The sequence below is a fragment of the Parasteatoda tepidariorum genome, chromosome 1 (assembly GCF_982258835.1).
Source record: "Parasteatoda tepidariorum strain Cologne lab strain chromosome 1, Ptep-v5.0, whole genome shotgun sequence".
Taxonomy (NCBI): Eukaryota; Metazoa; Arthropoda; class Arachnida; order Araneae; family Theridiidae; genus Parasteatoda; species Parasteatoda tepidariorum.
In genome coordinates this window covers 130,520,229-130,544,296 of record NC_141755.1, presented here as the reverse complement: position 1 = coordinate 130,544,296, position 24,068 = coordinate 130,520,229, and the positions used below count along the sequence as shown (strand labels likewise).

Here is a 24,068-nt window from a genome sequence, read left to right as displayed (position 1 = left end):
TTTATATAACAAGAAACTGAATAGTTTTTTTTAACGTTAATAGTTTTTTTTTTGAAAAAGAATAAAGCAAAGATTGAATTTTTAAGAGCTTATAAAGGACAATAACGTCCTTCCTTAGATAATAATTAATGACAAGTGCTCTATCAAGCAAGGTATGGATTAAAATTTTAATTAAAATTTAAGCATTAAAAATTTATTTATTGTTATTAAAAGGAATTACATGTAAAGTAAAAAGATATTCTCAAAATTAAAATAATGTTTTCAAAATATTACCAAAAAAGAAAATTTTAATTATTGTATTTAACTTACAATTTCTTTCAAAGATTTTTTATAAAATAATATAGAAAACTAAATAAAAAGTAATTTCATTTAATAAAAAAACAACTTAACTATTTAAAAAATTGAGATTTTATTATTAAATTACTTACACAAATTTAAATTTGTGATCACAATATTCTGTAAAAACTTCAGAATGATGGGATAAAAATAGTACTATTTTGTATTTCAAATGACCATTGTCCACTTCCATACCATTTACTTAATCACTTTGCTTTATGAGTATACGAAAAAGATAAACATTAAAAACACCCTATCACAGAAACCAAAGACTTTGTGCACTTTTATGTGCTATTATCATTTTTAAAAAAATAAAAATAAAATATCCTCTGACACTTATTTTACTGGTCCACCTAATTAGTAAAAAAACATTTATGTTGAGATTCATATTTTTTTTTAAGATAAACAGTTTTACTAAATTTCTAGATTATTAAACTGATTTTTCGACTGTTTGCATTTATCTCTTGTCCAAAACTATATAGTTGTTTCTTAAAAGGCAAACATTTATTAATGAAAAAAAATTTCATTTTTTCATTCAAGTTTTTTTTAATCTATCGGTTTTCAGAAAGGTTGTCTTATTACATAAAATCGTCAACTGAATAAAACAACGATAGCTAAAATTAATAATGGCAGTGTTTGCTGACAGTTTTGATACTTTAAAAATATCAGTACTTTTTTTAAAAAATTTGATTTGATTTTTCGAAATTTTTGTTCTAAGATTATCATTGAAATAATAACAAACCAAAGTTTAAAATTTAGAATGGTTGCTCATCTATTTCTCTAAAGTAGATATTTTGTGATTTATGGTGAAGTAGAATATTTTGGATTTTTATATTTTTAAATTGTTACTGCTTCTTATTAAAGTGGTCACAAAATATGTTTAAAAAGTTTCAATGATAACGAATTGCACGAAATAAAATTCAGTTATACGAAAGTATAGTTCATTGTGTAAACTTAAACATTATTTTGATATTCATCTTTACTTAGTCCCGTTGAAAAGAATATAATTTAAAAGAGTACAAAAAAATCTAAATTCCATATATGTACTAAAAAATCATTGATTAAAATTGCATCATATAAAATATTTGAAATATTGAAATAGAGGTTAAAATGACAAATTTAGATTTCGATATAGCTGGATCAATATTTTCTAATTTATCTTCTTTTCAATAGTTTCATCCATCTTCACAATTGATAATGATTCCCATGTTTAGTGGGGGAAAATGCACCTTAAAGTTCTTTCTAATTGCTCTAGTTAATTTTTTTCTATTAACAGTTTATTAATTGATACATAAACAGAAATTTATATCTAATGTTTGTACACACGTATCAGTATCCGTATCAGTAATTACACACTGGCTTTGTTGCGTGTCTTTCTTTTAAATATAATTTACTAAAGACAGTTAAATATTTCATAAGTATAAATTGCAATTATATTTGGCCTCGATAACTTTAATTTTTTTTTAAAATTAAAAATAAATCTGCTAAATTTTTTAAATAAAAGTTTAAAGTATAAAAAGTCAGTTTTGATAAACAATATTGATTTCGAAAATAAAAAAGCAAAATAAAACAGTTCTGAAATTTTCTACATTTATTGATAAATTATTTTGTTTTTGAGATCCTTTAACAGTACTAAATAGTACTTGCGTTTTTGTTGGTAAAATCAGTTACCTCTATTCGTTGAATGGTAGGATTTCCATATAGGTAATTACATTAAAATAATCTTGAAGGTTTTTGCTACTTCTGCACAATGGTCCACGAGAAGCTTCAAAATAAATAATTAGCAGCTGATAATCACCTCGTATAACTGCAGAAAAACGTAAGAGTTGGACTAATGTCATGTCACCACCAATTCTTTTGTTTTTACTAGTTCAATTGCTGAATTATTGACGTACCTTTGGCATGAAATGAAGCACTTTTTAATTAATCTGCAAGTGATCTAGCTTGGATAAATTCTCAATAGTTAACAGTCACTTACGATACATTTTAATTTCTTTCCATGGTTCATGATATTATATAGTAGATAAAAATCAAGCTTTAATTCTCGAAACAAGGTTACAAGGCTTCTGTTTCAACTTAATCAAAATAAATGCGCAAATATAAGTAAATTGTTTCAAAAGCTATTTCCTAGTAAACTTGGCAGCAGAAACAATGCAGCATGGTCAAGGGCTCTGCAGATTTTTTTTTACTACTTCTTGGGTGAAATAGAAAAAAAAATTTTGAAGATAAAACTTTCAACATAAAATTGTCAAGCTAAGCATTTATATATATATATATATATATATATATATATATATATATATATATATATATATATATATGTATATGTATATGTATATGTGTATATGTATATGTATATGTATATGTATATGTATATGTATATGTATATGTATATGTATATGTATATGTATATGTATATGTATATATATATATATATATATATATATATATATATATATATATATATATATATATATATATATATATATATATATATATATATATATATTGCTTTAATACTAATTTTGTTTTAAATGTGCTTGGCGTAAACATCTGCTAGACCAGAGTTATTCATTTTTAACTATGCCATATTTTAAAACCATCTTTAAACTTATTTTCAATCAAAAATATATAGCTGAATAGATAGAACATCAAGAATAAATTGTTTGTTAAAGTAAAACTAAAGACAAACATTCGAGATAATTTTGCATATCTTAAAATGTTTAGAAACTTCAATTTTATATGTTGGAAAATGAAGAAAAAATAATTGTAGGAAAATGGGAAACGATTAAGTGCAGCAGATGGAGAAAGAATTACTCCCTTCGTGTATTCAAAATATTCTTGCTTATTTTCCATTTATTATTGATAAATAAAAGGTATCCATTCTGTTGAGGAAATAAAACATCAAATAATTTATGAACATCTATCAATCACAATAACATAAATAATTCATTAATCATATATCAACTACTGCAAACATTTAAAAGTTTGCTTATTGCAGCTGATGAATATTACTGAAAAGCTGTTATGAAAATCTTTTGCTTATTAATTATACAGTAAATCATTTTATCATTCATAGCTTATATATTCTCCTATCTCACACTTACGGAGTGTGTTAATATGAATATAGTAAACACCATTTTCATTTTTATTCAGTTCAAATCAGTAAATGATAGAAATCATAATCGAATTTTTTCAACAAATTTTTTATTTTATAACCGCTGTTAAACAGCCGACCCAATTTTTGGTTTTCGACTGCTAATGTTCCACTCAGTAGCTTTGAAACTTTGAGCCCAATCACGAACACAAGGGAACTCCTGGATCAAGTATTGGGTGAAATGATCCCGCGTGGAAATTGTTTTGATGGAAGTAACACGCATTTGCGTTTCATGGAGAGGAAAACCATAAAAAACTCCCACCAATAGCCTGACTGTATGGGGTTTCTAACCTATGATCCGTCTACCACTGAGGATATTTCACGTCAGCACTGTAGTCGGTGCGAGCCGGGTGCGGAATTCATGTCACCCAGCCGTCACTGGGATTCGAACCCGGTACACCTCATTGGAAGGTGAACTCTATATCCTCTGAGCTACCGCGGCTCTTTCAACAAGTACTGTCATTAATGATATTTTTACCACAATTATTGCATTGGATATTTGCCTTCTTGTGCAATATAATACAAAAGAGTGTCACCAACGCAGCGCACATGTTAAGGTTTCTTACATTATCCAAGAGAAAGAATTTTAAAGTTCGACATTATTCCTGACTTTATGTTGGATATGTAATGGATTGTTGTTTAAATTTATGATAAATTTTCATGGTTAAAATCTAAAATTATATTTTGTTACGATGTTTTAGGATATAATGAGATAGAAAAACAAATTGTAGTAAAAGAGCTAAATCTAGAAGAGTTTAACCCTTTCTCACCAAATTGTTTTCGTTTTGAAACGCTGGTAAAATAGAGAGAAAAGAAAGAAACCTTGAAAATGTAAGGAAATTCCATAAATTTGAGGACAACTAAGAAAATTCAGGGAAAAATATTTTCACCTTCAATATTTATTATCATAAGGATAAAAAATTTTCTCGTTTATTTATCCCCTTCTCTATTATACATATAAGGTAGTTTCCTACTACCGTATATGTATCATACATGGATATCCAATTTCCGACTACAAATTATTTGGAACAGTTGACTGTGCTCGAATGGTGACCCCTATAAATAAAAAGACTGACTAAGGTCTTGAAGTCTGGGCCCGTGTGAAAATCAAATTGTGAGTACAAAGGAAAGTATTTTGTTGATTTGAGATTCAGTTATGAAATTGCCTCATTTTTTAAAAATTGAATTATTGTTTAAAAGCAATATCAGGTTAATTTTGAATAAAGATGGAATCTTTTTGGATTGCTTAAAATTTATTGTAAGAAATAACTAGACTTCTTAATTTAATTATTTTGTATAATTTTAATATGTAAGATTAATATATTCTTAATACTTGCTAAATAAGTTACACTTGGTGTATGCTAATAATCAAATTTTAGATGTCAATTCCTGACTTCCTTCATTTGCTTAGCAGTGAAAAGCTTAAGAATTGAAATGATAAAGTGGTTGGCATAAAACAGTGGGTCTATGATAATTAAAAACAAATTTTAATCGTTCTAAAAAAGGAAAAAGTAAGATGTTGCAACAGGGGATAAAAAAATGATAGAAACCAATTGAAGTGTTTTTGACTTTGATGGTGTAAGGGATAATCGAAATAAAAATGTTTGATGGAAAATTATAGCTTGCTTTGAATGACTAGGAAAAATAAGGAGGGTTTCTGACACGAATTTAAAACGTGCCCCTGAAAAATTTCATTTTTCCAACAATGAATGATGTTATGGATTTTCTCGGTCTTCGCAATGAACTCGAAAAAAAAATATTTAGACATTAAATACAATGTGAATTCTCCTTTTTGTTGTTTTTTCCCCTTGAAATTGGATTTAAAATTCATGGTTTGCAAAAAAGAAGTAAACAAAAATAAATCAAAAAGTAAGGACAATTTCGTATTTTTGCATTATTGTGTTATCTGAAGTCACCACATATATGCTCTGAGTGAAGTTGGAATATCCATTCATCTAATGGAATGTCGTGGAGGCAAATTTATGGATGTTACTACTCCATGAGTGCATCATTGAGTAACCCTTCGATTTATAGGATGTAACACTACACCACAGTTTACTCGATGGTACTTTCATTGAGCAGTGCTTTCATACGTATGACCTTCGACATTCCATTGGTACATGGGCTGTAATAGATATACCAACCACACTCATAGCTTATATGTTAGGACAACAGTGTTTTTTTTTTTTTACACTTTTTTTTTCCTTGCAAAAATACGAAATTTAACTTTTTGAGTTATTTTTATATTAATGCGTAATTCAAAATGGGAGGGTGGGCCAAATTTTAAATATATATTCTTAAATTTCCTGCATATTTACTTCTTTTTGCATATTTCATTTACATTTAATGTTTTCCTCCCTTTGCATGTTTTTTTAAACTCCTTTTCCTTTAATCTTTTAATTTTTCTGGTTTTATTTTCTTGTTATTCCATATTATTTCCTTAAATGCTTTTTTTTAAATTTTATTTTTAATAATCATTTTTTTCCTCCCTTTACCTTTAACCCATAATTGCCTTTTACCTTTTTGTTCCTAGATTTTGTTTGTTTCTAATAACTAAATTCTATGTGTGCATTATGATACTACCAATCTTACTTTTTATTTTTTATGTACGATTTAACAGTTTATTATTTCTCTTGAGTTATCAAGGCAGTGCTTGAAATTTTGTTGAAAATGCATAATTACTTTATAGTCTATTTTGAAATTTGATATTAAAAATAATTTTGGTAAATAAATTACAAACTGATTGAAAATTTTCAATTATTTGTTTTTGTGAATTGTTAATGTTTTAATGTAGTTTTTAGTTTAAAGCTTGTGTCTTACAAAACAGTGCCAAAGTTCAATTCTGAAATTTGCATGATTTATTGAAAATTAAAAATGCGAGCTTGTGACAAATTACACACGCAACGAATTGCATTCACAATACTTTTAACGACATGCAATCTCACATAGCGACTTATATAGATTTTTATGTATTGTGTATATGTCCTCGTGATTATGAACTGAACTCAGAAGGTAAAGAAACTTTATATCAAAAAAGGAATATGAAAGAGACAATAGAAAAATCTAGATAAGATTTTAATTCATGATGTGGTTTTTTTATTATTAAGGACATTTTTTTTAATTAAACAGATGACAATTAAACATAATGCTAACGCAGCTCCTAAAGCTGGACTGCAAACCTCAGAACAGGAGTTCAATATTGAATTCTTGATTTTTTTTTAATGAAAGTTTTAGTTGATTTGGATAATTGATATTTTTTCTCTTTAACTGAATTAAAATTTCCCCCCAGGGGGTTTGCTTAACCCTACAATACGAATTTACTTTATTCTTAATACTGACTATTTTTAAATTCATATTTTGTATAGCTTTTATTCGCGTGTATTTCTTTTGGAAAAAAATCGCATATAAAAGTTAATCTATTTTTTTATAAAAATTGAAAATAAGCATTTCTATTTCTTTTAAATGTAATTTTTAAAAATGTATTTTTTAGACTTTTGAAGTTTTACAAATTTTTCAATTTTAATAGTCAATTTAAAAAAAAAAACAACAAAAAACATAAGTGAAAGGGAAAATGGAACGGCTTATACCCATTTGTTAACAGAAATGACTATTGGTTCGTAAATTTTGAGAATTGCTAAGTTTTGGAAAATCATTAAAGTGAAAAATTTTCTTGAGAGTTATTACACAGTTAAGATAGGCAGTGCCTTAAATGGTTCCTGTCCAATCATCGATACTATGAAAAGTATAGCTAATTGGGCAATACTTGTAAGGGAACATTTATGGGAAAAAAGTTTTGAGAGAAAAAAGTGTCTTTTCCAATCAGATTTCCAAATTGATTATTTCCTGAACAACCAGCTATTTAAATACAATTATCAATATCAAGAATTATAAATTTCGTTTTGAAATTCTAAGGGACGCAGATAAATGCTTGTGATATTCGTATACATTTTTTACTTTTACGATTACAATGATCCTGAAAACTCTCAAACCCAGAACCAGATTTCACGAATATAAATCTCCCCTCTTGATTTGCAGTTGTTATTTCATCAAATTGTAGGGTTTAGCAAATACGGGTTTCACTTACCCGGGGCCCCAGTGACGTCCATCTTCATTTACATCTTTTAATTTTTGGCTTAAATCATATGCTTGATGCATTTTTTTAATATTAACTTCGAATGACTTGAATCTTATTTTCTAAACGAATGATTTTTATATAAGTAACCGCAAAACAAAATTTTAAGACTCACTTGCTAAAATTATGCATTTTAAATAGTTAAAAAAATTTTTTGGAATATATTCAATCATGTCTAATATCTCTACTATAAATTCGTATTTTCTCCAGAAAAATGAAGATGGACGGTCGGATAGAGTATTTTTGTTTTAGCTTATTTTTCAACATTGTTGTAGGCGTTTTTTTAGATATTATGATTTAATAGAATTACAAAATATGGCCTCCTAAAAATTAAAAGTATCAATCCGACTTTTTAACAAAAATTTATACATCTGATTGTTTAAAGAAAAAATATTTTTCATTTTGGACAGCTAGAAAATAATAGGAATTAAGATAATTGTTTCATTATCCAGTTTTACTTATAAAGAAAAGAATATTTAATTAGTATTGATTAAAATACTTTTGCGAGAAAAGTTTCAAGTAACTTAACAGAAAGGAATTCTGTAAGTTTAAATAGAAGTAAGTTTGTTTCTAGTAGTAAGTTTGAATAGAAAAAGAGAGGAATTCTATAAGCTGAATTCATTGGTTTGAAATTCTAGAGCTTTCTATTTACTTTTAACTAAACTGTTAGATTTAAGATATTTTTAATGCCTGGAAAAACAAATGCTCCCAGAAGGAAATATTTTCAAAAAAGTTTTAATATTAACAATTTGAGTGCTTGTTTTTAATGGATTTTTTTTTATGGTAATTGGTTTTTAAACCTAACATCCCACCTATAATCAATTCATTTAAAAAAAATTACACAGCTATTAATTCTTTTCTACGATTGTGATTAAAGAATAAAATGGAATATTCTCCTAATTTAAATTCGAATACATTTGTTTTTCCAAATTGAAAAGTTTCTGTTCTGAATTTAAAGAAGTGTTGCAACTATTTTAAATCACAGCTAATAAAAACCTATTTGTTCAAAAAATTGCATTTTGATTCAAAATCGAACGTAAAAAATATGTGTGGCTAGAAAGATTATAAAACTCGCATTTATTAAAACTATAAATAAACGTCACACTATGACATATATTATTACATATGATTAAAACTATGAATAAATATTTAACAATATTAATAAACTTTTTTTGAAGAAAGAAAAGGTAAAAAAAATGTCTGTTTTCAAGAAAGCAAAACTTTTTCTTGGCACCGATCCAATGAAAATAGCTTCTTTAAGTACAGAAACTTTTTATTTATCATTTTCGATTACATGTATTTTACATAGTTTTATGTTTTGTATTTTACACTTATTTATGCTTTGTATTTACATATATTTTACATAGTTTAGTTCTCGATAAATCTTTTCTGTACTGTTGCAATTTTTCAGGAAAAAATAAAAAAAGATCAATTAATAGAAAAAAATTTCTTAAAAAAATTAAATGTAAACTAGTTTTTATTTAAAAAAAACTAGATTATCCTTTTCAAATAATCTCTATATTAAATTCATTCACAATACCCATTGTTTTCCCAAAACAATTTTCGTCATTTGTTTTTTTTAATACATGGGATTCTCTAAAAATAATAAAGTTCTTATTTTGTGAAGTATGAAAGTTGAATAGGTATTCAATTATAGCACTTGAGCTCAGAATTGCTTGATTCAGATAACTCCAGTAAAACCTCTTGGGAGCGACCACTCTCCTGTTCCACATTAAAATGGTAGTTGATGGAAGTTGGTTGTTCTAAGAGGTTACCTCCATTGACTTCAAACTTGGTATGGAAGGTTCATCGATTTTTCGTAAGCGTTTTTAATTTTTTTTCTGAGTCATTTTCTTGGTGCGGAAGTACCACTTCTGTTGATGTCATAAAAAGATGTCTGAATGAATAAAATATAGCGTTCATAAAAATGATCCCAACTGATATAATTAAGTATGAAAACAAATTTTCCAATTATGAATGATAAAGATATTTTAAATAAATAAACAATTATGTTTTTTTTCTTTAATTTTAAATTTAATTTCATACCACAAAAATCAGTTAGCTTTAAAAGATGAGAAAAGATTTGTTTGTTTGAAATGTTTTTTTTTCTTTCTAAAGTTACTTTTTTTTTCTCATTTAACTATCAAATCTATAAGAGAATGATTGATAGCATCTTCTTTAGTGTACTCTGACTGCAACATGAGGTTGTATCGTCAAAAGAGCTTTAGCCAAAATAAGCATGAAAAATATTTTATATGAAATAAAATATAAGATCTGCTGCTTTCCTAGATTTTAAAGTTACAGCCAAGCATTAAAAAGTAAAGGTTTTCACATTTTTTTATTGTTAAATTCTTGTATTATCATTGTTATGATGATATGGAGAATTTTTTTTTATTTCATTTACTATATTGCATGCGTCTTACTAAGTTTAGGACACTTTAATAGGAAAATTTTTAATAATTGAATGAATTTTTAGGTGAACACAGTTTAGTTAGCCAAACTGTGGTTACTTGAACCAACCCTTTTTGCAATTCGTGTATTCATAACATACATAAATGTTTGAGTGTATTTGATGGAGAAAAATATTCCCTTGTTTTAAAATGTTATTTTTAAATAAAAAGTTTCATAATTTAGAGCACAAACATTAAAAAAAAAATCGGAAAAGGAAGAACAAAGTTGTAGTTTGAAATTTAACCTATGTTTGTTTAACATATTGTTTTGTTGTTTTAGTTAGTAATTATTTCAATAAGAAAATATATATATAAATAATATTTTTTCAGCTCTAAACATAGATTTTTAAGTTGTCAATTTATGGGTAGCATATTTTTACAGTTAAATGAAATGCAATTATACTTCCTAACATTTTCTGTATTTACGAATAACAGCTTGGTCACTCACATATATCAATTTTCCAATTTTATTTAATTCAATTAGATAAAAATGAAATATTTTTAAGATTTTCTGAGAATTAAGAAGTCTACATTTTTGTTTTTAGAATGTAAAAAGATTCTTTGATTCATTAGTGATGCGAACTTGCTTTATATTTTGAAACTTTCTATTTATTCTTCTTTTTAAAGAGGTGCCAACTGCTACGGTTTGTCTGTAATTTTCAGTTTCTTATTTAATAATAAATTCCTTCACAGTAATAGTGAACATATAAGCATATATTTTAATATTAGTATTACTGTATATAATTATATATTATTAGGCATAGACTATATAAAATTAAGTAGATTATTTGGAAATTTCTATAGATTATATATGTTACAGTGAAAGATTGAAATAAAGAGAATGTCGACTTTCTCTGGTGAATGTCCGAAATATTTCTTATATCCTATTTGATATTAATTTATACATTATTCGATTATTACATTTATTCGATATTTTAATATCTGATAAGAATAGATTAAAAGAAACATCAGTGTTCGGAGTTCCATTCTGGGAAGTGGCACTTGACATTAAAAAACATCAGTGTAGGGTATACCGGGCAAATGTACACCAAGCACTTAACTATACCTAGTATATATTTCGGACATTTACCGAAGCGACTATTTGATTGTCAAAATTCACCGGTGTAAGTCAACAACCTAAAATTTCGGTCATTCACAGAAACATATATATTATTGTAATACTTCTAATTGCTGATATCTAGTTAGGAAAGTTGGCACCCCTCTTCTATCGATTTTAAGTTTTCTTTACTCTATTCAAAAATATTAATTTGTTTTTATTTTGTTTTATTTCTTATAAATGTGTTCTGGTTTTTAATATTATGACTCTTGATACTATGGATTTTTTAAAGTGTTTTCTTGAGATCAAAGCTATGCAAATCAGGATTAATAATTGTTAATCTATTATTATTGAGCTATTATTATATTCTTGCAGTGCTTATAATTTATATTATATTTACATTATAGTTATCTTCTCAAATACGTTTGTAATATTTATTTCTTTTTTTTAAATAGAAAGCTTCTAGAAAATGTGATTGTTGGCTAAACATTCAGATTAAGAGTTCATTACTACTCATAGACTAATAAAATCGGATTAGACTGTTACCCTAATCGTAAAACCCACTCAAACTCTTGAAACTAACTTCCTTTAAAAACTCACTTCCCCCCTGATCACATTAAATTAATCAAAACTGATTCCTTAAAGAATTAATTATAAGAATGATTTATTGATTTTCAATTGGTTTGGTGAAAATGCTGAAAAAAAAATAGTTTTATGTGGGCTACATTAACACAGTTTTATGCAGCATAAAAAATATGGAAAAGCTAAAATACATAAAGAAAGAAAAGATTTCCAGCTATTTTTCACAATTAAAAGATTTTACTACGTTTTTATATTTTTTCCTGTGCAACTAGCCAACTTACATAGTTCATAGTTACATAGTCAATAAGAACTAAACTGAGTTCTAATTGAGCATATATAGTTCTAATTGAAAGAGTTGAGTAAACTTCCTGCGCAACAAGTGAAATTATATAGTTTTCAATTACGTTTTGAAAGAGTTGAGTAAACTTGGTACCCACAATGTTAAGTTTACTGAAGCTAAAATGTCGAAATTTTCTTTCAGAAAAATGTCGAGTTGTGAATAAGGAAATTTACGCAGAACAAAATATAATTTACACATTGAAAAACAAATATACAACTTCAAAGACTTTGTCCCAACTGTTTTTTCTAATCAATAATTCAAAAAATTTAATTTCAATCGAATTTGAACTTAATTGTAAAATATTTTTAGGATAAAATCATTTTTTTGTTACAGTTACGTGTTTTTTAAAATACATTTTAAAACGACGTTTCATGTCTTGTTTGTTTGAATGTTTGTTTGCATTCATCTACATCTCTAATCAGTAAATTTTTAATTATATCAACACTTAACTAAATCAAGCAAAGCTGACAAAAGTTTTCATCCATTAGCAAACAAAAGAATTGATATATAAATTCGTTATCTGTCTTAAATTAAAACAAAATATTGATCTAAAATTTACAAGTTGGCACAATAATTTTGTACAAATATTTCTAACTAATTCAAGAACAAAATTATTAAAAATGTAGGTCTTATTCAACTTTAACATTTTTAAATTCTTAATCTTTATTGTTCTTAAAGAAAGAATCAACAAAATTATTTTGTGCTCAATGAAATGATTATTAAAAATACATTGAAAAATAAATTTAAATCACTAATCTTTTCTTTTATAGACGCGCTATTAAACATTCATTAAATTTTTCAATCATAAATAAGTTTGCGAAATATCATTAAATTTAATTTGATTAGTGATTATTTCAGATAAAGTATTGCAACCTAAAAAAAATTTTAAGAAGAAAATACTGATCTTTTTTAATTTTGCTCTCAGGTTGAGTTCAATTAACAATGTGTAATCAAAGAATTGGTAAAGAACAGTAATGAGTCCAGACATAACATGCAGGAAAGGTAAAATAGACAAATATTTTTTCTGGAATTTTATACAAAATCAAAAATGAATTTTTGCCTTTTTTATTTGGCGTTCCTTTGCGATTGCCTGGGTTCCCCAAATGATAAATCCAGCCCTGTTCAAATACAGCAAGGATTTGCCATTTTATTCATAAGATTCTTCCTAGCTGCCTATTGGCAATCATAGATGAGCGGTCTACCTATATTATTAGTCTACGAAAGAACTCTTCTGTATGTATAGCTAACTTAATTTATTCTGTTTTGTGCCATACATAAAACAGAAGGTAAGGTAAGAAGGTAATATTTTAGGTAAATAATGGATAATGGAAAAATTTTAGTGCCTTCTGAGTTTGGAGTTCAAAAAATAAAAATAGTAGAACACACAATAAGTAGATAAGCTGATTATCAAAGGTTATTAAAAAATAAACATTTAATCACATACGTTTAGCAAAATCGAATTAAAGAATAGCGATTTGTCTTCGAAATTTGAATTTATTTTTACAAATATGTTATATTTAAATTGCAGTGTTATCAACTGCCACAGATAACGCTTAGAAATACTTAATTGAATGAATTTCTTATTCTCAAAATTTAAGGTAGAGTAATTGTTGTTGACTATCATATTCACGACGTCGGTAGTCGTACGTCTACTTTTTATTCTTTAAGAAACTGTTGCTCAATATTTACTATGTAGATTTGATTTTAATCAACTATTTCTTTTCAGGTGAAACTAATACGTATTTTAGATTTTTTCTAGTTTATTGAAGTCGTTGTCTTGTGTTCTCCGATTTTATTCGACTGAATGAATGGGTTTTTGTATGCATACACACAGATAAAGACAGCAGGAAATATTTAGAAAATTTTGAAAGATCGTCTTTTTGGGTAAGTTTAACAATTATATTATAATGAATTTATAATGATTTGAAAATATTTTCTTTGAAAGTTGATGATGGCTTAGAGGACAGCGCATTTGCATTCCAATGAGCTGAACCGAGTTCGAACAACAGCGATGGCTGGTCGATGAGAATTCCTCATCCGGCTAGCATCGACCACAGTTCTGACGTAAAATATCCTCAGTGGTAGACGGATCATGGGTTAGAGTCCCCTTGCCGTCAACGCTAACTGTGGAATGTTCTCGTGGTCTTCCCCTCCATGCAACGCAAATGCGGGTTAGTTCCGTCTGAAAAATTCTTTACGAAGGCAATTTTTTCCTAATACTTGATCCAGGAGTTTCCTTGTCTTCTGGGTTGGGTTTAAAATTACAAGACTACGGAGTTGAACATCAGTAGTTGTGAACCCAAAAAATTTGGATCGGCTGTTCAAGGGCGGTGATAAAATAAAATAACTAAGAGGAATTTTTATTTTCTATTCGAATAAAATCTGTGACTTAAGGCATTCTATGGATAGACGTGACGCACAATGCGAAAAATAAATTTTAACTTAACTTCCTGAATAAGTTTAGATTTAATGATCGGATTTTCACGTCGTGCGACTCAATCTTAAAGCATGGTGCTTAGCTTTTTTAAAAAGTGCTAGAAGGTGCTTTATTTCGATTTTCGTTTCTTGAAAACCCTCAAAGGTGCTTTTTTCATTGGGTGTTTTTAAAAAGTGCTTAATTTTCCCTCTTCAAAAATGAGATTTTTTTTTCTTAACTATGTCGATTTTTGCCACGTATTATGCAAAATCGTGCTTTTCATATAATTCTATTCACCGTTTTCACAATTCATTCAACCACAATCGATTTCGGCGCACCGTCGGTCCATAGCGCTAATCATTTTTAAAGGAAAAGACTTCCTCATGTGCGTCTAATGAGCTGTGAGATTATTGCACCCTCTGTTGCATTTTGCAAGATATTCTGGCTTCATTTTCCACTCTCACCGAAAAAATCTCTCCATCATTCTATAATGGTTAATATAATCAAGAAAATAGTTATTTGTCGGAAACTAGTTATTTTATCATGATCATGTAAAGTCTTTGAAAATTATTTTGCATTTCGCTAATGTATGTAGTGATTAAAAATATTTTTTGACTGCTTAAAAAGTACTTAAAAGGTGCTTCTTTTTTGTTGAGAAATATCGCTACGCACCCTGTAAAGGTTCGAGAATGAAACTATATATATATATATATATATATATATATATATATATATATATATATATATATATATATATATATATATATATATATATATATATATATATATATATATATATATATATATATGCTAATTAATTAATGCAAATGATATATTAGTTACAAATGAAATACGAAAACGTATTTTCTTTGAATAAAAATGCCTTTTTTTCATCACAGATTTGGATTTCTGACTCTCAAAATATAGTGGGGGGGGGGGAAGAAACCAACCTTAAAGAACACAGGGACTAACCATACTTGTGTTCATGGACTAAAGCCCTGAAAGAGTTATCCAAATGAATATCTTCAATAGGACATCTGAAAAAAAAAACTGCTAGCGGCTGATCTCAAGGAGGTGTTTTATGACCATTACTTTGGAGTCGGGTATTAAACAGTCTAATAAAACATTTCAGCTACTTTACTCAGGGATATGCAAATGACATTGTCATACTCATCAAGTCGAAATTTTTGATGGTTTCCCATTGATGTACCAACATAATCTTGATAGAAACCATCAATAATTCCATCATGAACCATTATATTTTTGATGTTAACCAACATAAGTGACCATCACCCCAATGTAACCATCCCAGGAATTTGGACTGATTTATGATGGTCCAACATAAGAATAGCAACTTGTTTTGATGGTTTGTTTATGTTGAACCATCGGAAATTTCGAACATAGTTGTTGGAACGATCATGCAGCACAATCCCCTCAATGTAGGAATTTGGACTGATTTATGGAAGAAAAAAGAAAACAAATGGTTTTGATGGTATATTCCTAAGAACTAACAAGAGTTTCCATTTAACGGTCATGGAACTATTATGGACCATCACGGTTCATCGTGGATGTTGATTCACGAGAATTCTCTTCATGATTAACCATCCTAGTATTCAAGTAATATTTTCCATCATGAAATGATAGAAGTTTGTGGGCATATAAAACACTATGAACACAGATTGGAACATGTTAGATGATGGTGACCATCAAATGATTTTGGACCATCATGAATCGCACTGAAACCAACATAAATCATCGAAACTTTTCAAACTGGTCATCAATAAATATTTTTCAAGTAAGGTAAAGATTTTCACATAACTTGCAAAATTCTATGTAAGCAAATGGCGTATTGAAAGGAATCCACAGTTGACCACTCTTGTACCATGCACTCACAAAATAAAAAGGGATTATTTTTTCACCTAAAAAACTGCTAAAAGTCCAAATCAACATTGCCTCTAAAGGTTTTTGCCTAATCCTTGACCAAAATTCAACCTTGGAACAAACATGTTGGTTGCAAAATTAATCAAACCAAAGAATGTATCTTGATGTGTCGTGCTTATAACTGAAACAACAGGGGTTTATAACCGAAAATTATGAAGCAAAAAAATAAATAAACCATCCCGAATAGTTTTTAAGAAATCGAATTAAAAAAGAGTCGTATTTTAAAAATTTGATTTCTCGGGAACTATTTGACCTATTTCATTCAAATTTTGTATTTTGCCGTGTAAAATTATATTTTCTTTATAATGATGTAAAAAATGTTATACTTTGCAATATAAAAATTTTTCGACTAATATTAAATAAATAATAAAATATAATAAATATTTATTATAAGTTATATTTTGCATAGAATTATCTTTGTATAAATGAATTTTATAATTGTTTGGTAAAGATTTCTAATTGTCTTTTAAATATCTCGAGATATTGATAAACGCGCAAAAGAAAAATAAACACTAAGGGGTCTAAATTTTGGAGCACTCTCCTGACCTAACTATTGGGACCCTATTCCTAGATCCCGTTAGCTGAGACGCGATGGCTCAGGAAATAGAACGTTCGCCTTCCAATGAGGTGAACCAGGTTCTAATCCCAGCAATGGTAGGAAGGTACGAATCCGCATCCGACTTGCAACCGACACAGTGCTGATCTGAAATATCCTCAGTGGTAGACGGAGAGTTCCTTTGCCGTCAGGCTAACAGTGGGAGATTCTCGTGGTCTTCCTCTCCATGTACCGCGAATGCGGCTTAGTTCCATCAAAATGTCCTCCACGAAGGCAAATTTCTCCCAATACTTGGTCTAGGAGTTCCCTTGTCTTCTGGATTGGGTTCAACATTACAAGGCTACGGAGTTGAACATCAGTAGTTGTAAACCCAAAAATTGGGTCTGCTGTTCAACGACGGTTATAAAATAATATAAAATAAAATTATCCCCTCTATTTTGGAGGTCTGAAATTCGAATACGTCAGGGAAAAAAAATATGTTTATTCATCGAAAGTACGTTTTTGTGTCTAATTTCTTATCTTAAAATATCGTCTGCACTAATTAATTAGCATGTTTGAGATAACACCCTCGAACCATTAAGATTGAGTCCTAGAACGTGAAGATCCGACCATTTGATCAAAAGTTATTCAGGATTGTCCGTTTTTTTTATTTTGCGCGCTGTACACATCAATAGTCAGGCCTGCTATCACTTGCGCTTTTGTGATTCGGTGGTGCAAAGTGGAGCAGAACTAAATTTGTAATGGTGCCTGAATACAAGTAGTTTTTTAAATATAAATGTTTTTCTTTAGTTTTATATTTTATCTACAAGATAGTACTCTTTTCTTTGGTTAAACTATGTTGGTAGCTCTGCTATGAGAATATAGTTGAAGATAAATGATTTCTTCGATTTATTAGGATATATTTAACAATTAAAATTTAAGACAATGGAAGCTTACTTAAAGATTTTATTTTGCACTTCAGTATTAAGGTTCCAACTCAAAACACTAAAGTACTGAATAGTTTCACAACTATGATAATACAGAGCAATAGACTACTTTTTTCAATGTATTATAGTGTGTCTATCACTACAAAAATACAATGGCAATTCAATAGTATATCAGATATTTAAACCCAATTCTATGTTGGGGTACCTTTACATACATGAAGGCTGACATTGTCGGTAACTCCTTTCCCCACATTGGTGACCTTCGGACTTGATTTGAACATGCCTACCTTGACAGTAACGGCCACTTCGATCTGAACACGCCTTCTTCGATGGATGGTTCACATTGAACAGTTGGACTTGTTAGTTATGACTCTCTCCATTGCTACTCAGTCTCAATCGCCCACAACGTATACACTCGACTGCTAAAGGCGACACAGGAGCGACCACTACAGTCAACTTAATACAGCTCTCATGATCAGCTCAAAAGTACTGTGATCTTAATACAGCTCTCCCGGCTTTTCACAAAACAGCAATAAATCAACTAGTGGTATCCATTCATTGAATTCTATCACAGTTATGATTCTGGTTGGGGGAGTACTTCAGTGTGTCTATCACTGCAAAAATACAATTCACTAATATATAAGACATGTTAACTCGATTCTACGTTGGGGTACCTTTTCGTAGATGAAGGTTGACATTGTCGAAAACTCCTCTCCACACAGTGTGTTTTAAAACAATCCGATTGTTTTTCTCTTTAATTTTTAAATATATTTTTTTAAATAAAGAATGTTCTGAATAAGGAACTAACTATTTTTCTTAAAGATCGAAAAATGAACGAATGTATGAAAGCAGTGCAATCTTTCGTTTTCCCATTACGAATTGAGTTTAATTTTCTTTTCTTTCTAGAATCTGAAGAAAAAGATTACCAGTAAGTTGTCAGCTGACATTCATGAATGAAATCAGTGAAGAGTTAGTGAGTATTTTAGGTAAGTTTTAATTAAATTCAAGAGATATTTTACGTGACGATCACAAAATGGCTGCGTACTTTTCTTCGTTAATAGGTAAGCTCACACTTGTAAGGTAAGGCACTTATTTATTTTACATGGTACAATACTGGATGCAAAGTCTCATTTATTACTGAAAAGAGGTAATGCATTTTTTCTTTGAATAGAAAACAAAATAAATTTAATTCGTTCTTTTTAATTATTTTTTTTCGTCGGTTTGCCGTCGGCTCGCAACATGCGCTCGAGGTTTTCCCGCTTTTAAATCACGCGCGACGAATTTCGATCGATCGGGTTTATCATTATTTCATCATAAAGCGTATTCCGTCTCTTTTTTTTCCTTTTTAACTAATTAGAATTTTTTTCATCGAAGTTTTGAGTTTAAAATTTTTTCATTTTAGTTTCTATTTCGTATTTAGTGTGTTCCAAACTTTTTCTTCAAATGCTTATGCTCCAAATTTTTTTTATCCAGTATTTATGTTCCTACATCTTTCGTTCTATGTTCCTGTTACTAAATTTTTCGTTCTTTGTTTTCCAAATTTTTTCATTCTGTATCGGTGTTCCAAATTTTTTCACCTTGTATTAGTGTTTCTAATTTGTTAACCCAGTGTTTGTGTTCCGCATATTTTTCAACCATTGTTTGTGATCTTTATTTTTTCACGATGTGTTAGTGTTCCAAATTTATTCATCCCACTATTTTATATTTCTGTATTCTATTCTATATTTTTTTACGTACTGTTTGTGTTCCAATTAATTCCTTCCAATATGTGTTTTTTAATTTTTTCTCTGAGTGCTTTATGTGATGTTTAAATGTTTTGAATGTTTTCTGTAGTATTTTCAAAGTGTTATTCGATTGATAAATTATTTGTTCAAGTACATTCAATCAATTTTTTTTTGAGAGGCACCATCTTTATGTATTTTTACGTGCGCAATTCTATTTCATATTTTCTTTATGTTCTTTATGTTCTAATTTTTTTCATCCAATGACATTATTTCAATTTTTTTATCCAGTGTTTGTTTTCCATTTTTTTTCCATCTAGTGCTTGTGATCCAAATTCTTTCTTCCAGTAATTGTGTTTCAAATTTTTTCATCCAGTAATTTTGAACCAGGTTTTTCCGTCCTGTGTTTGTGTTTCTAATTTTTTTCAACCTATGTTCGTGTTCCAAATTTCTTGTCTTGTGTTTCTTCCAAATTTTTTGTTCATTGTTTCTGTTCCTTTTAGTTTCGTACGTTTGTTCAATTTTATTCCATATTTTTAATTTTGTTTGGATTTTTCATATTTCCAATTTTTATTTTTGATTTTTCAGGTTTTTTTTTTCTTTTTTAATGTTTTTTATCATTTCCTATTGTTTAATTGACTTATTTAGTTTTTCTTTTTAATGTAGATTCCATTTCTTTCAATATATGATCCTTTTTTTTTTATTTAATGTGTGTTTTATTTCCACTATATTTTCAGTTCTTTTTATATTTCCCTTTTTATTTCCAGCTTCTGTGCCCGGTTTTTTATTCCAAGTTTGTATTTCGTTTTTATTTTCATTGTATGTTTCAAACTTCCTTTTATAATATGTATTCAACTTTTCATTTTTCAATATGCGTTTAAATTTTTTTCTTTCAATGTGTGTGGCAGATTTTTCACTCAACGTGTTTGTATTCCAAATTTTTTCATCCAATGTTTATGTTTCAAAATGTTATGTCCCTATCTTTGTATTTGAAATTTTTTCGTGCTTTGTTTGTTCTTCAATTTTTATCGTTCTGTGTTTGTGTTCCTACTTTTTTCGTCCTGTTCCAAATTATTTCGTACAGTGTTAGTGCTCCAATTTGTTTGTTCTTTGTTCCTGTTTCGAATTTTTTCAAACTGTGTTCATTTTTTAAATTTCTTTATCTAATGTTTGTGTTTATATCTTTTCATCAGGCATTATGTTTCGATTTTTTTTTGTTTATCCTGTATTAGAGTTTCAAACTTTTTCATCTTATTTTTGTGTTCCAAATTTTTTCATTCAGTATTTGTGTTCCAATTCATTTCTTCCAATGTACGTGTTGTTTAAGTGTATTTTGTACTTTTTAAATGTTTTCCTGTGTCTTTTTCAGAGTGTTTTTCAAAGGTTAATATTTTCTTTCCAGTGAAGTTGATCAAATCCATCCCTTGTAATTATCTTTTCCAATTTTGATTTCCTCATATTTCTCCACCATTTTCAAATGCTTTCCACTCTTATTCATAGTGTTCCAGCTTTCATCTTCTTTTCTCTAATGTACCCTCTGCTTTTCAATGAGTAAGATTCAATCAGTAAGATATATATAAAAAATTAAATCTGCGTTTTTATATCCTATATGTGTTTTGTTTTCGTTTCCAATGTACATGTGTATATCTTTTTTTGGAGTTTTTTTTGGCGTGTTTATCTTCCAATGGTTTTTTCAGTGCTTTTTTTCATATTTTCGAATGGATGTTTGTTTTTCGTATTGGTGCACCACTTTTGTTCCATGTCTCTTCCATTTTTTTCCAATGCGGGATCATTTTTTTTTTGCTTTATAAAATTTTCGTTTATGTGCATTTGATCTAGTCCATTTTTGTTCATGGCCTTATTTGGTTTTCATATTATTCGGTTTTGTTTACGGTGCGATATTATTCTTACACAGATTTAACTTTTTTTATTATTAATTTCTCAATTTGAGTATATCCATTTTTAATCTTTATTTCAAGATTTTTATTACTTTAATTATTTTATTCTTATTTTTTTCTCATTTTATGATTTGACAAATTTTTTTAATTGATTTAGATAAAATTTTCCTATTTTTTTTTTAAAGGATTCAGATTTTAATGTGTATTTTCTTTTTGTTTCTTTTTAGCAATTTTGTTCCTCGTTTCTTTTCGAGTGTATCTGATAGATTTTTTAATAATGTTTTTAATTATTTTCTTTGTTTTTATCAGATGTAAATTAGTGTTTCATCTTATGTATTTTTTAGCTATTTCTTTTCCATGTGTTTGTAAGTATATTGATTGCTTCCGACCATGTTCCTTGTGCTGTGTTTCCATTACTTTTAATATCGTTAACTTTCAGTTTTTCTAATTTAAACTTTTTCTATATTTTTTGAGACCTTTAATTTGTTTGATATTAATCCTGTCTCTCTAATCCAATGTAATTCAGCTTTGTAGGATATTTTTTGCTCAATAGGGTGACAAATAAGGAACAACCGGACAAAGTGGGATCTGTTTTGCTGATTGCAACTTCATGTGTAAGTAAAATTTAATTTCTTAGAAAACTATTTCAAATCTTGTAATTAATTTCAAATTGCAATTGCTTTTATTAAATTCAACAATGCTTGTAGGATAAATTTCAGCTCAGTATTGTGACAAATAGGGAACAACCAGATAAAGTGGGATCTGTTTTGCTGATTGCAACTTCATCTGTAAGTAAAATTCAATCTACTTTGTAAACTATTTCAAATCTTGCAATTATTTTCAAACACACATCTTGCTACGGTTTTTTTTCTTTGTTAACAGGCAATTTCTAGCTGTTTAAACAAAGAGTTATAAATTGTATAATATACAAATTTTAATACAAATTCTAGTACGAGGAATAATACATTATATTAAGATACATATGTACGGTGCTCAATATAAAAAATGGGCTACCCTGAATTACTTTTAGTCCAATGATCATATGTTCAAAATCTTAGTAGTTAAAGGGAGTGACCCCAAAATATATAAAATAATTAAGTGCAGACGATATTTTAAGTTACGAAGCCCAACGCAGAAACGTACTTTCTCAAAATACGCGAAGCTTTTTTCCTCCGAGGAATTCGGATTTCTGACCGCCAAAATCTAAGAGGAATAATTTTGGGAAAAAACATAATTTTATTTTATAAACTCCTAGCTTTTTAATTTTGAACCCAATCCAGAAGACAAGGGAGCTTCTGGATCAAGTATTGGAAGAAATTTGCCTTCGTGGAGGATTTTTTGATAGAACTTACCCGCATTTGCATTACATGGCGAGGAAAACCATGAGAAACCTCCCACGGTAAGCCTGACGGCAAAGGTTCCCGTGATCCGTCTACCACAGAGGATATTTTACGTCAGCACTGTAGTCAGCTGAAGCCTAATGCGGAATTTGTATTGACCAGCCATTGCTGGCAGTCGAACCCGGTTCCACTCATTGGAAGGCGAGAAATACGGTCCCAATAGTTTGATCACGAAGGTGGTATTATTTAATAATAGTCGAAATAATTTCGATTTTTAAGGTATAAAATTTTTTACATCTTTTTAAAGAATGTAATTTTACAAAGCAAAATATGACATTTAAGTGAAATTGGTCAACTAGTTCTAGAGAAATTGAATTTTAAAACAGTAGTATTTTTGAAGCTCGATTTTCCAGGAACTATTCTACTACTTCTTTTACATTTTGCTTTTTGATATGTGAAATTGCATTCTTTGTAATGATGTAAAAAAATTATACCTTACAATTTAAAATTATTTGACTATTAATAACCAAAATAAAAAATAATAAATATTTGCTAAAATTGATTTTTTTGTATCTTTAGACAAAAGAATTTTATTATTGTGTGAAATTTTTTTTCAATTTACTTAAAAATTTCTCTAGACACTGCAAAATATGCTTAAAGTAAATTAATAATTGCTTCAAACTGTGTACAGTTCTCTTAGCCAAACTATCAGGACAAATTTTTTTCCAGATTGCGGCTAATCCCTATATTTTGGGAAATAGATATCCGATTCCGTTGTTTATTCAGAAAAATTACTTTTTTTTGTCTCTTGTCTGATTTCCTAATATAGAATATCTTCTGCACTAATTAGTTCCCCCACAAACCTTTAAAATTGAGTACGTAAAAATCCGATTATTAGATCAAACGTTATTAAGAGTGGCGCTCTTTTTCTTTGATCACTGTACCTGCGCTCACAAAATTAAGCGATTACTATTACGACAAAAAGTTAAAGCTAGTTTTAAGCCATTTATGATCTAGAACTTAACCTCCTTTTCCTTTTCAACTGGTTGAATCATCCGGACTGAGCCATGGTGGCTCAGGGGATAGAACGCTCGCTTCCAATGAAGTGACTCTGGTTCGATCCCAGTGATAACTGGTCAATTCGAATTCTGCTCAGTCGGCACGCACAAACCTCAGGGCTGAGGGAAAATATCCTCAGTGGTAGATGGATCATAGG

General features: G+C 28.6%; 1 long non-coding RNA gene across 1 annotated transcript; it reads left to right on the top strand.

Annotated features, from left to right (window-relative positions):
• The first annotated feature begins 7,622 nt into the window (after window positions 1–7,622).
• On the top strand, window positions 7,623–22,304 carry LOC147816959 (uncharacterized). Its single transcript, XR_015429614.1, has 3 exons — window positions 7,623–13,938; window positions 18,800–22,126; window positions 22,220–22,304. It is a non-coding gene; the product is annotated as an uncharacterized LOC147816959 (long non-coding RNA).
• The last annotated feature ends 1,764 nt before the right edge of the window (window positions 22,305–24,068 follow it).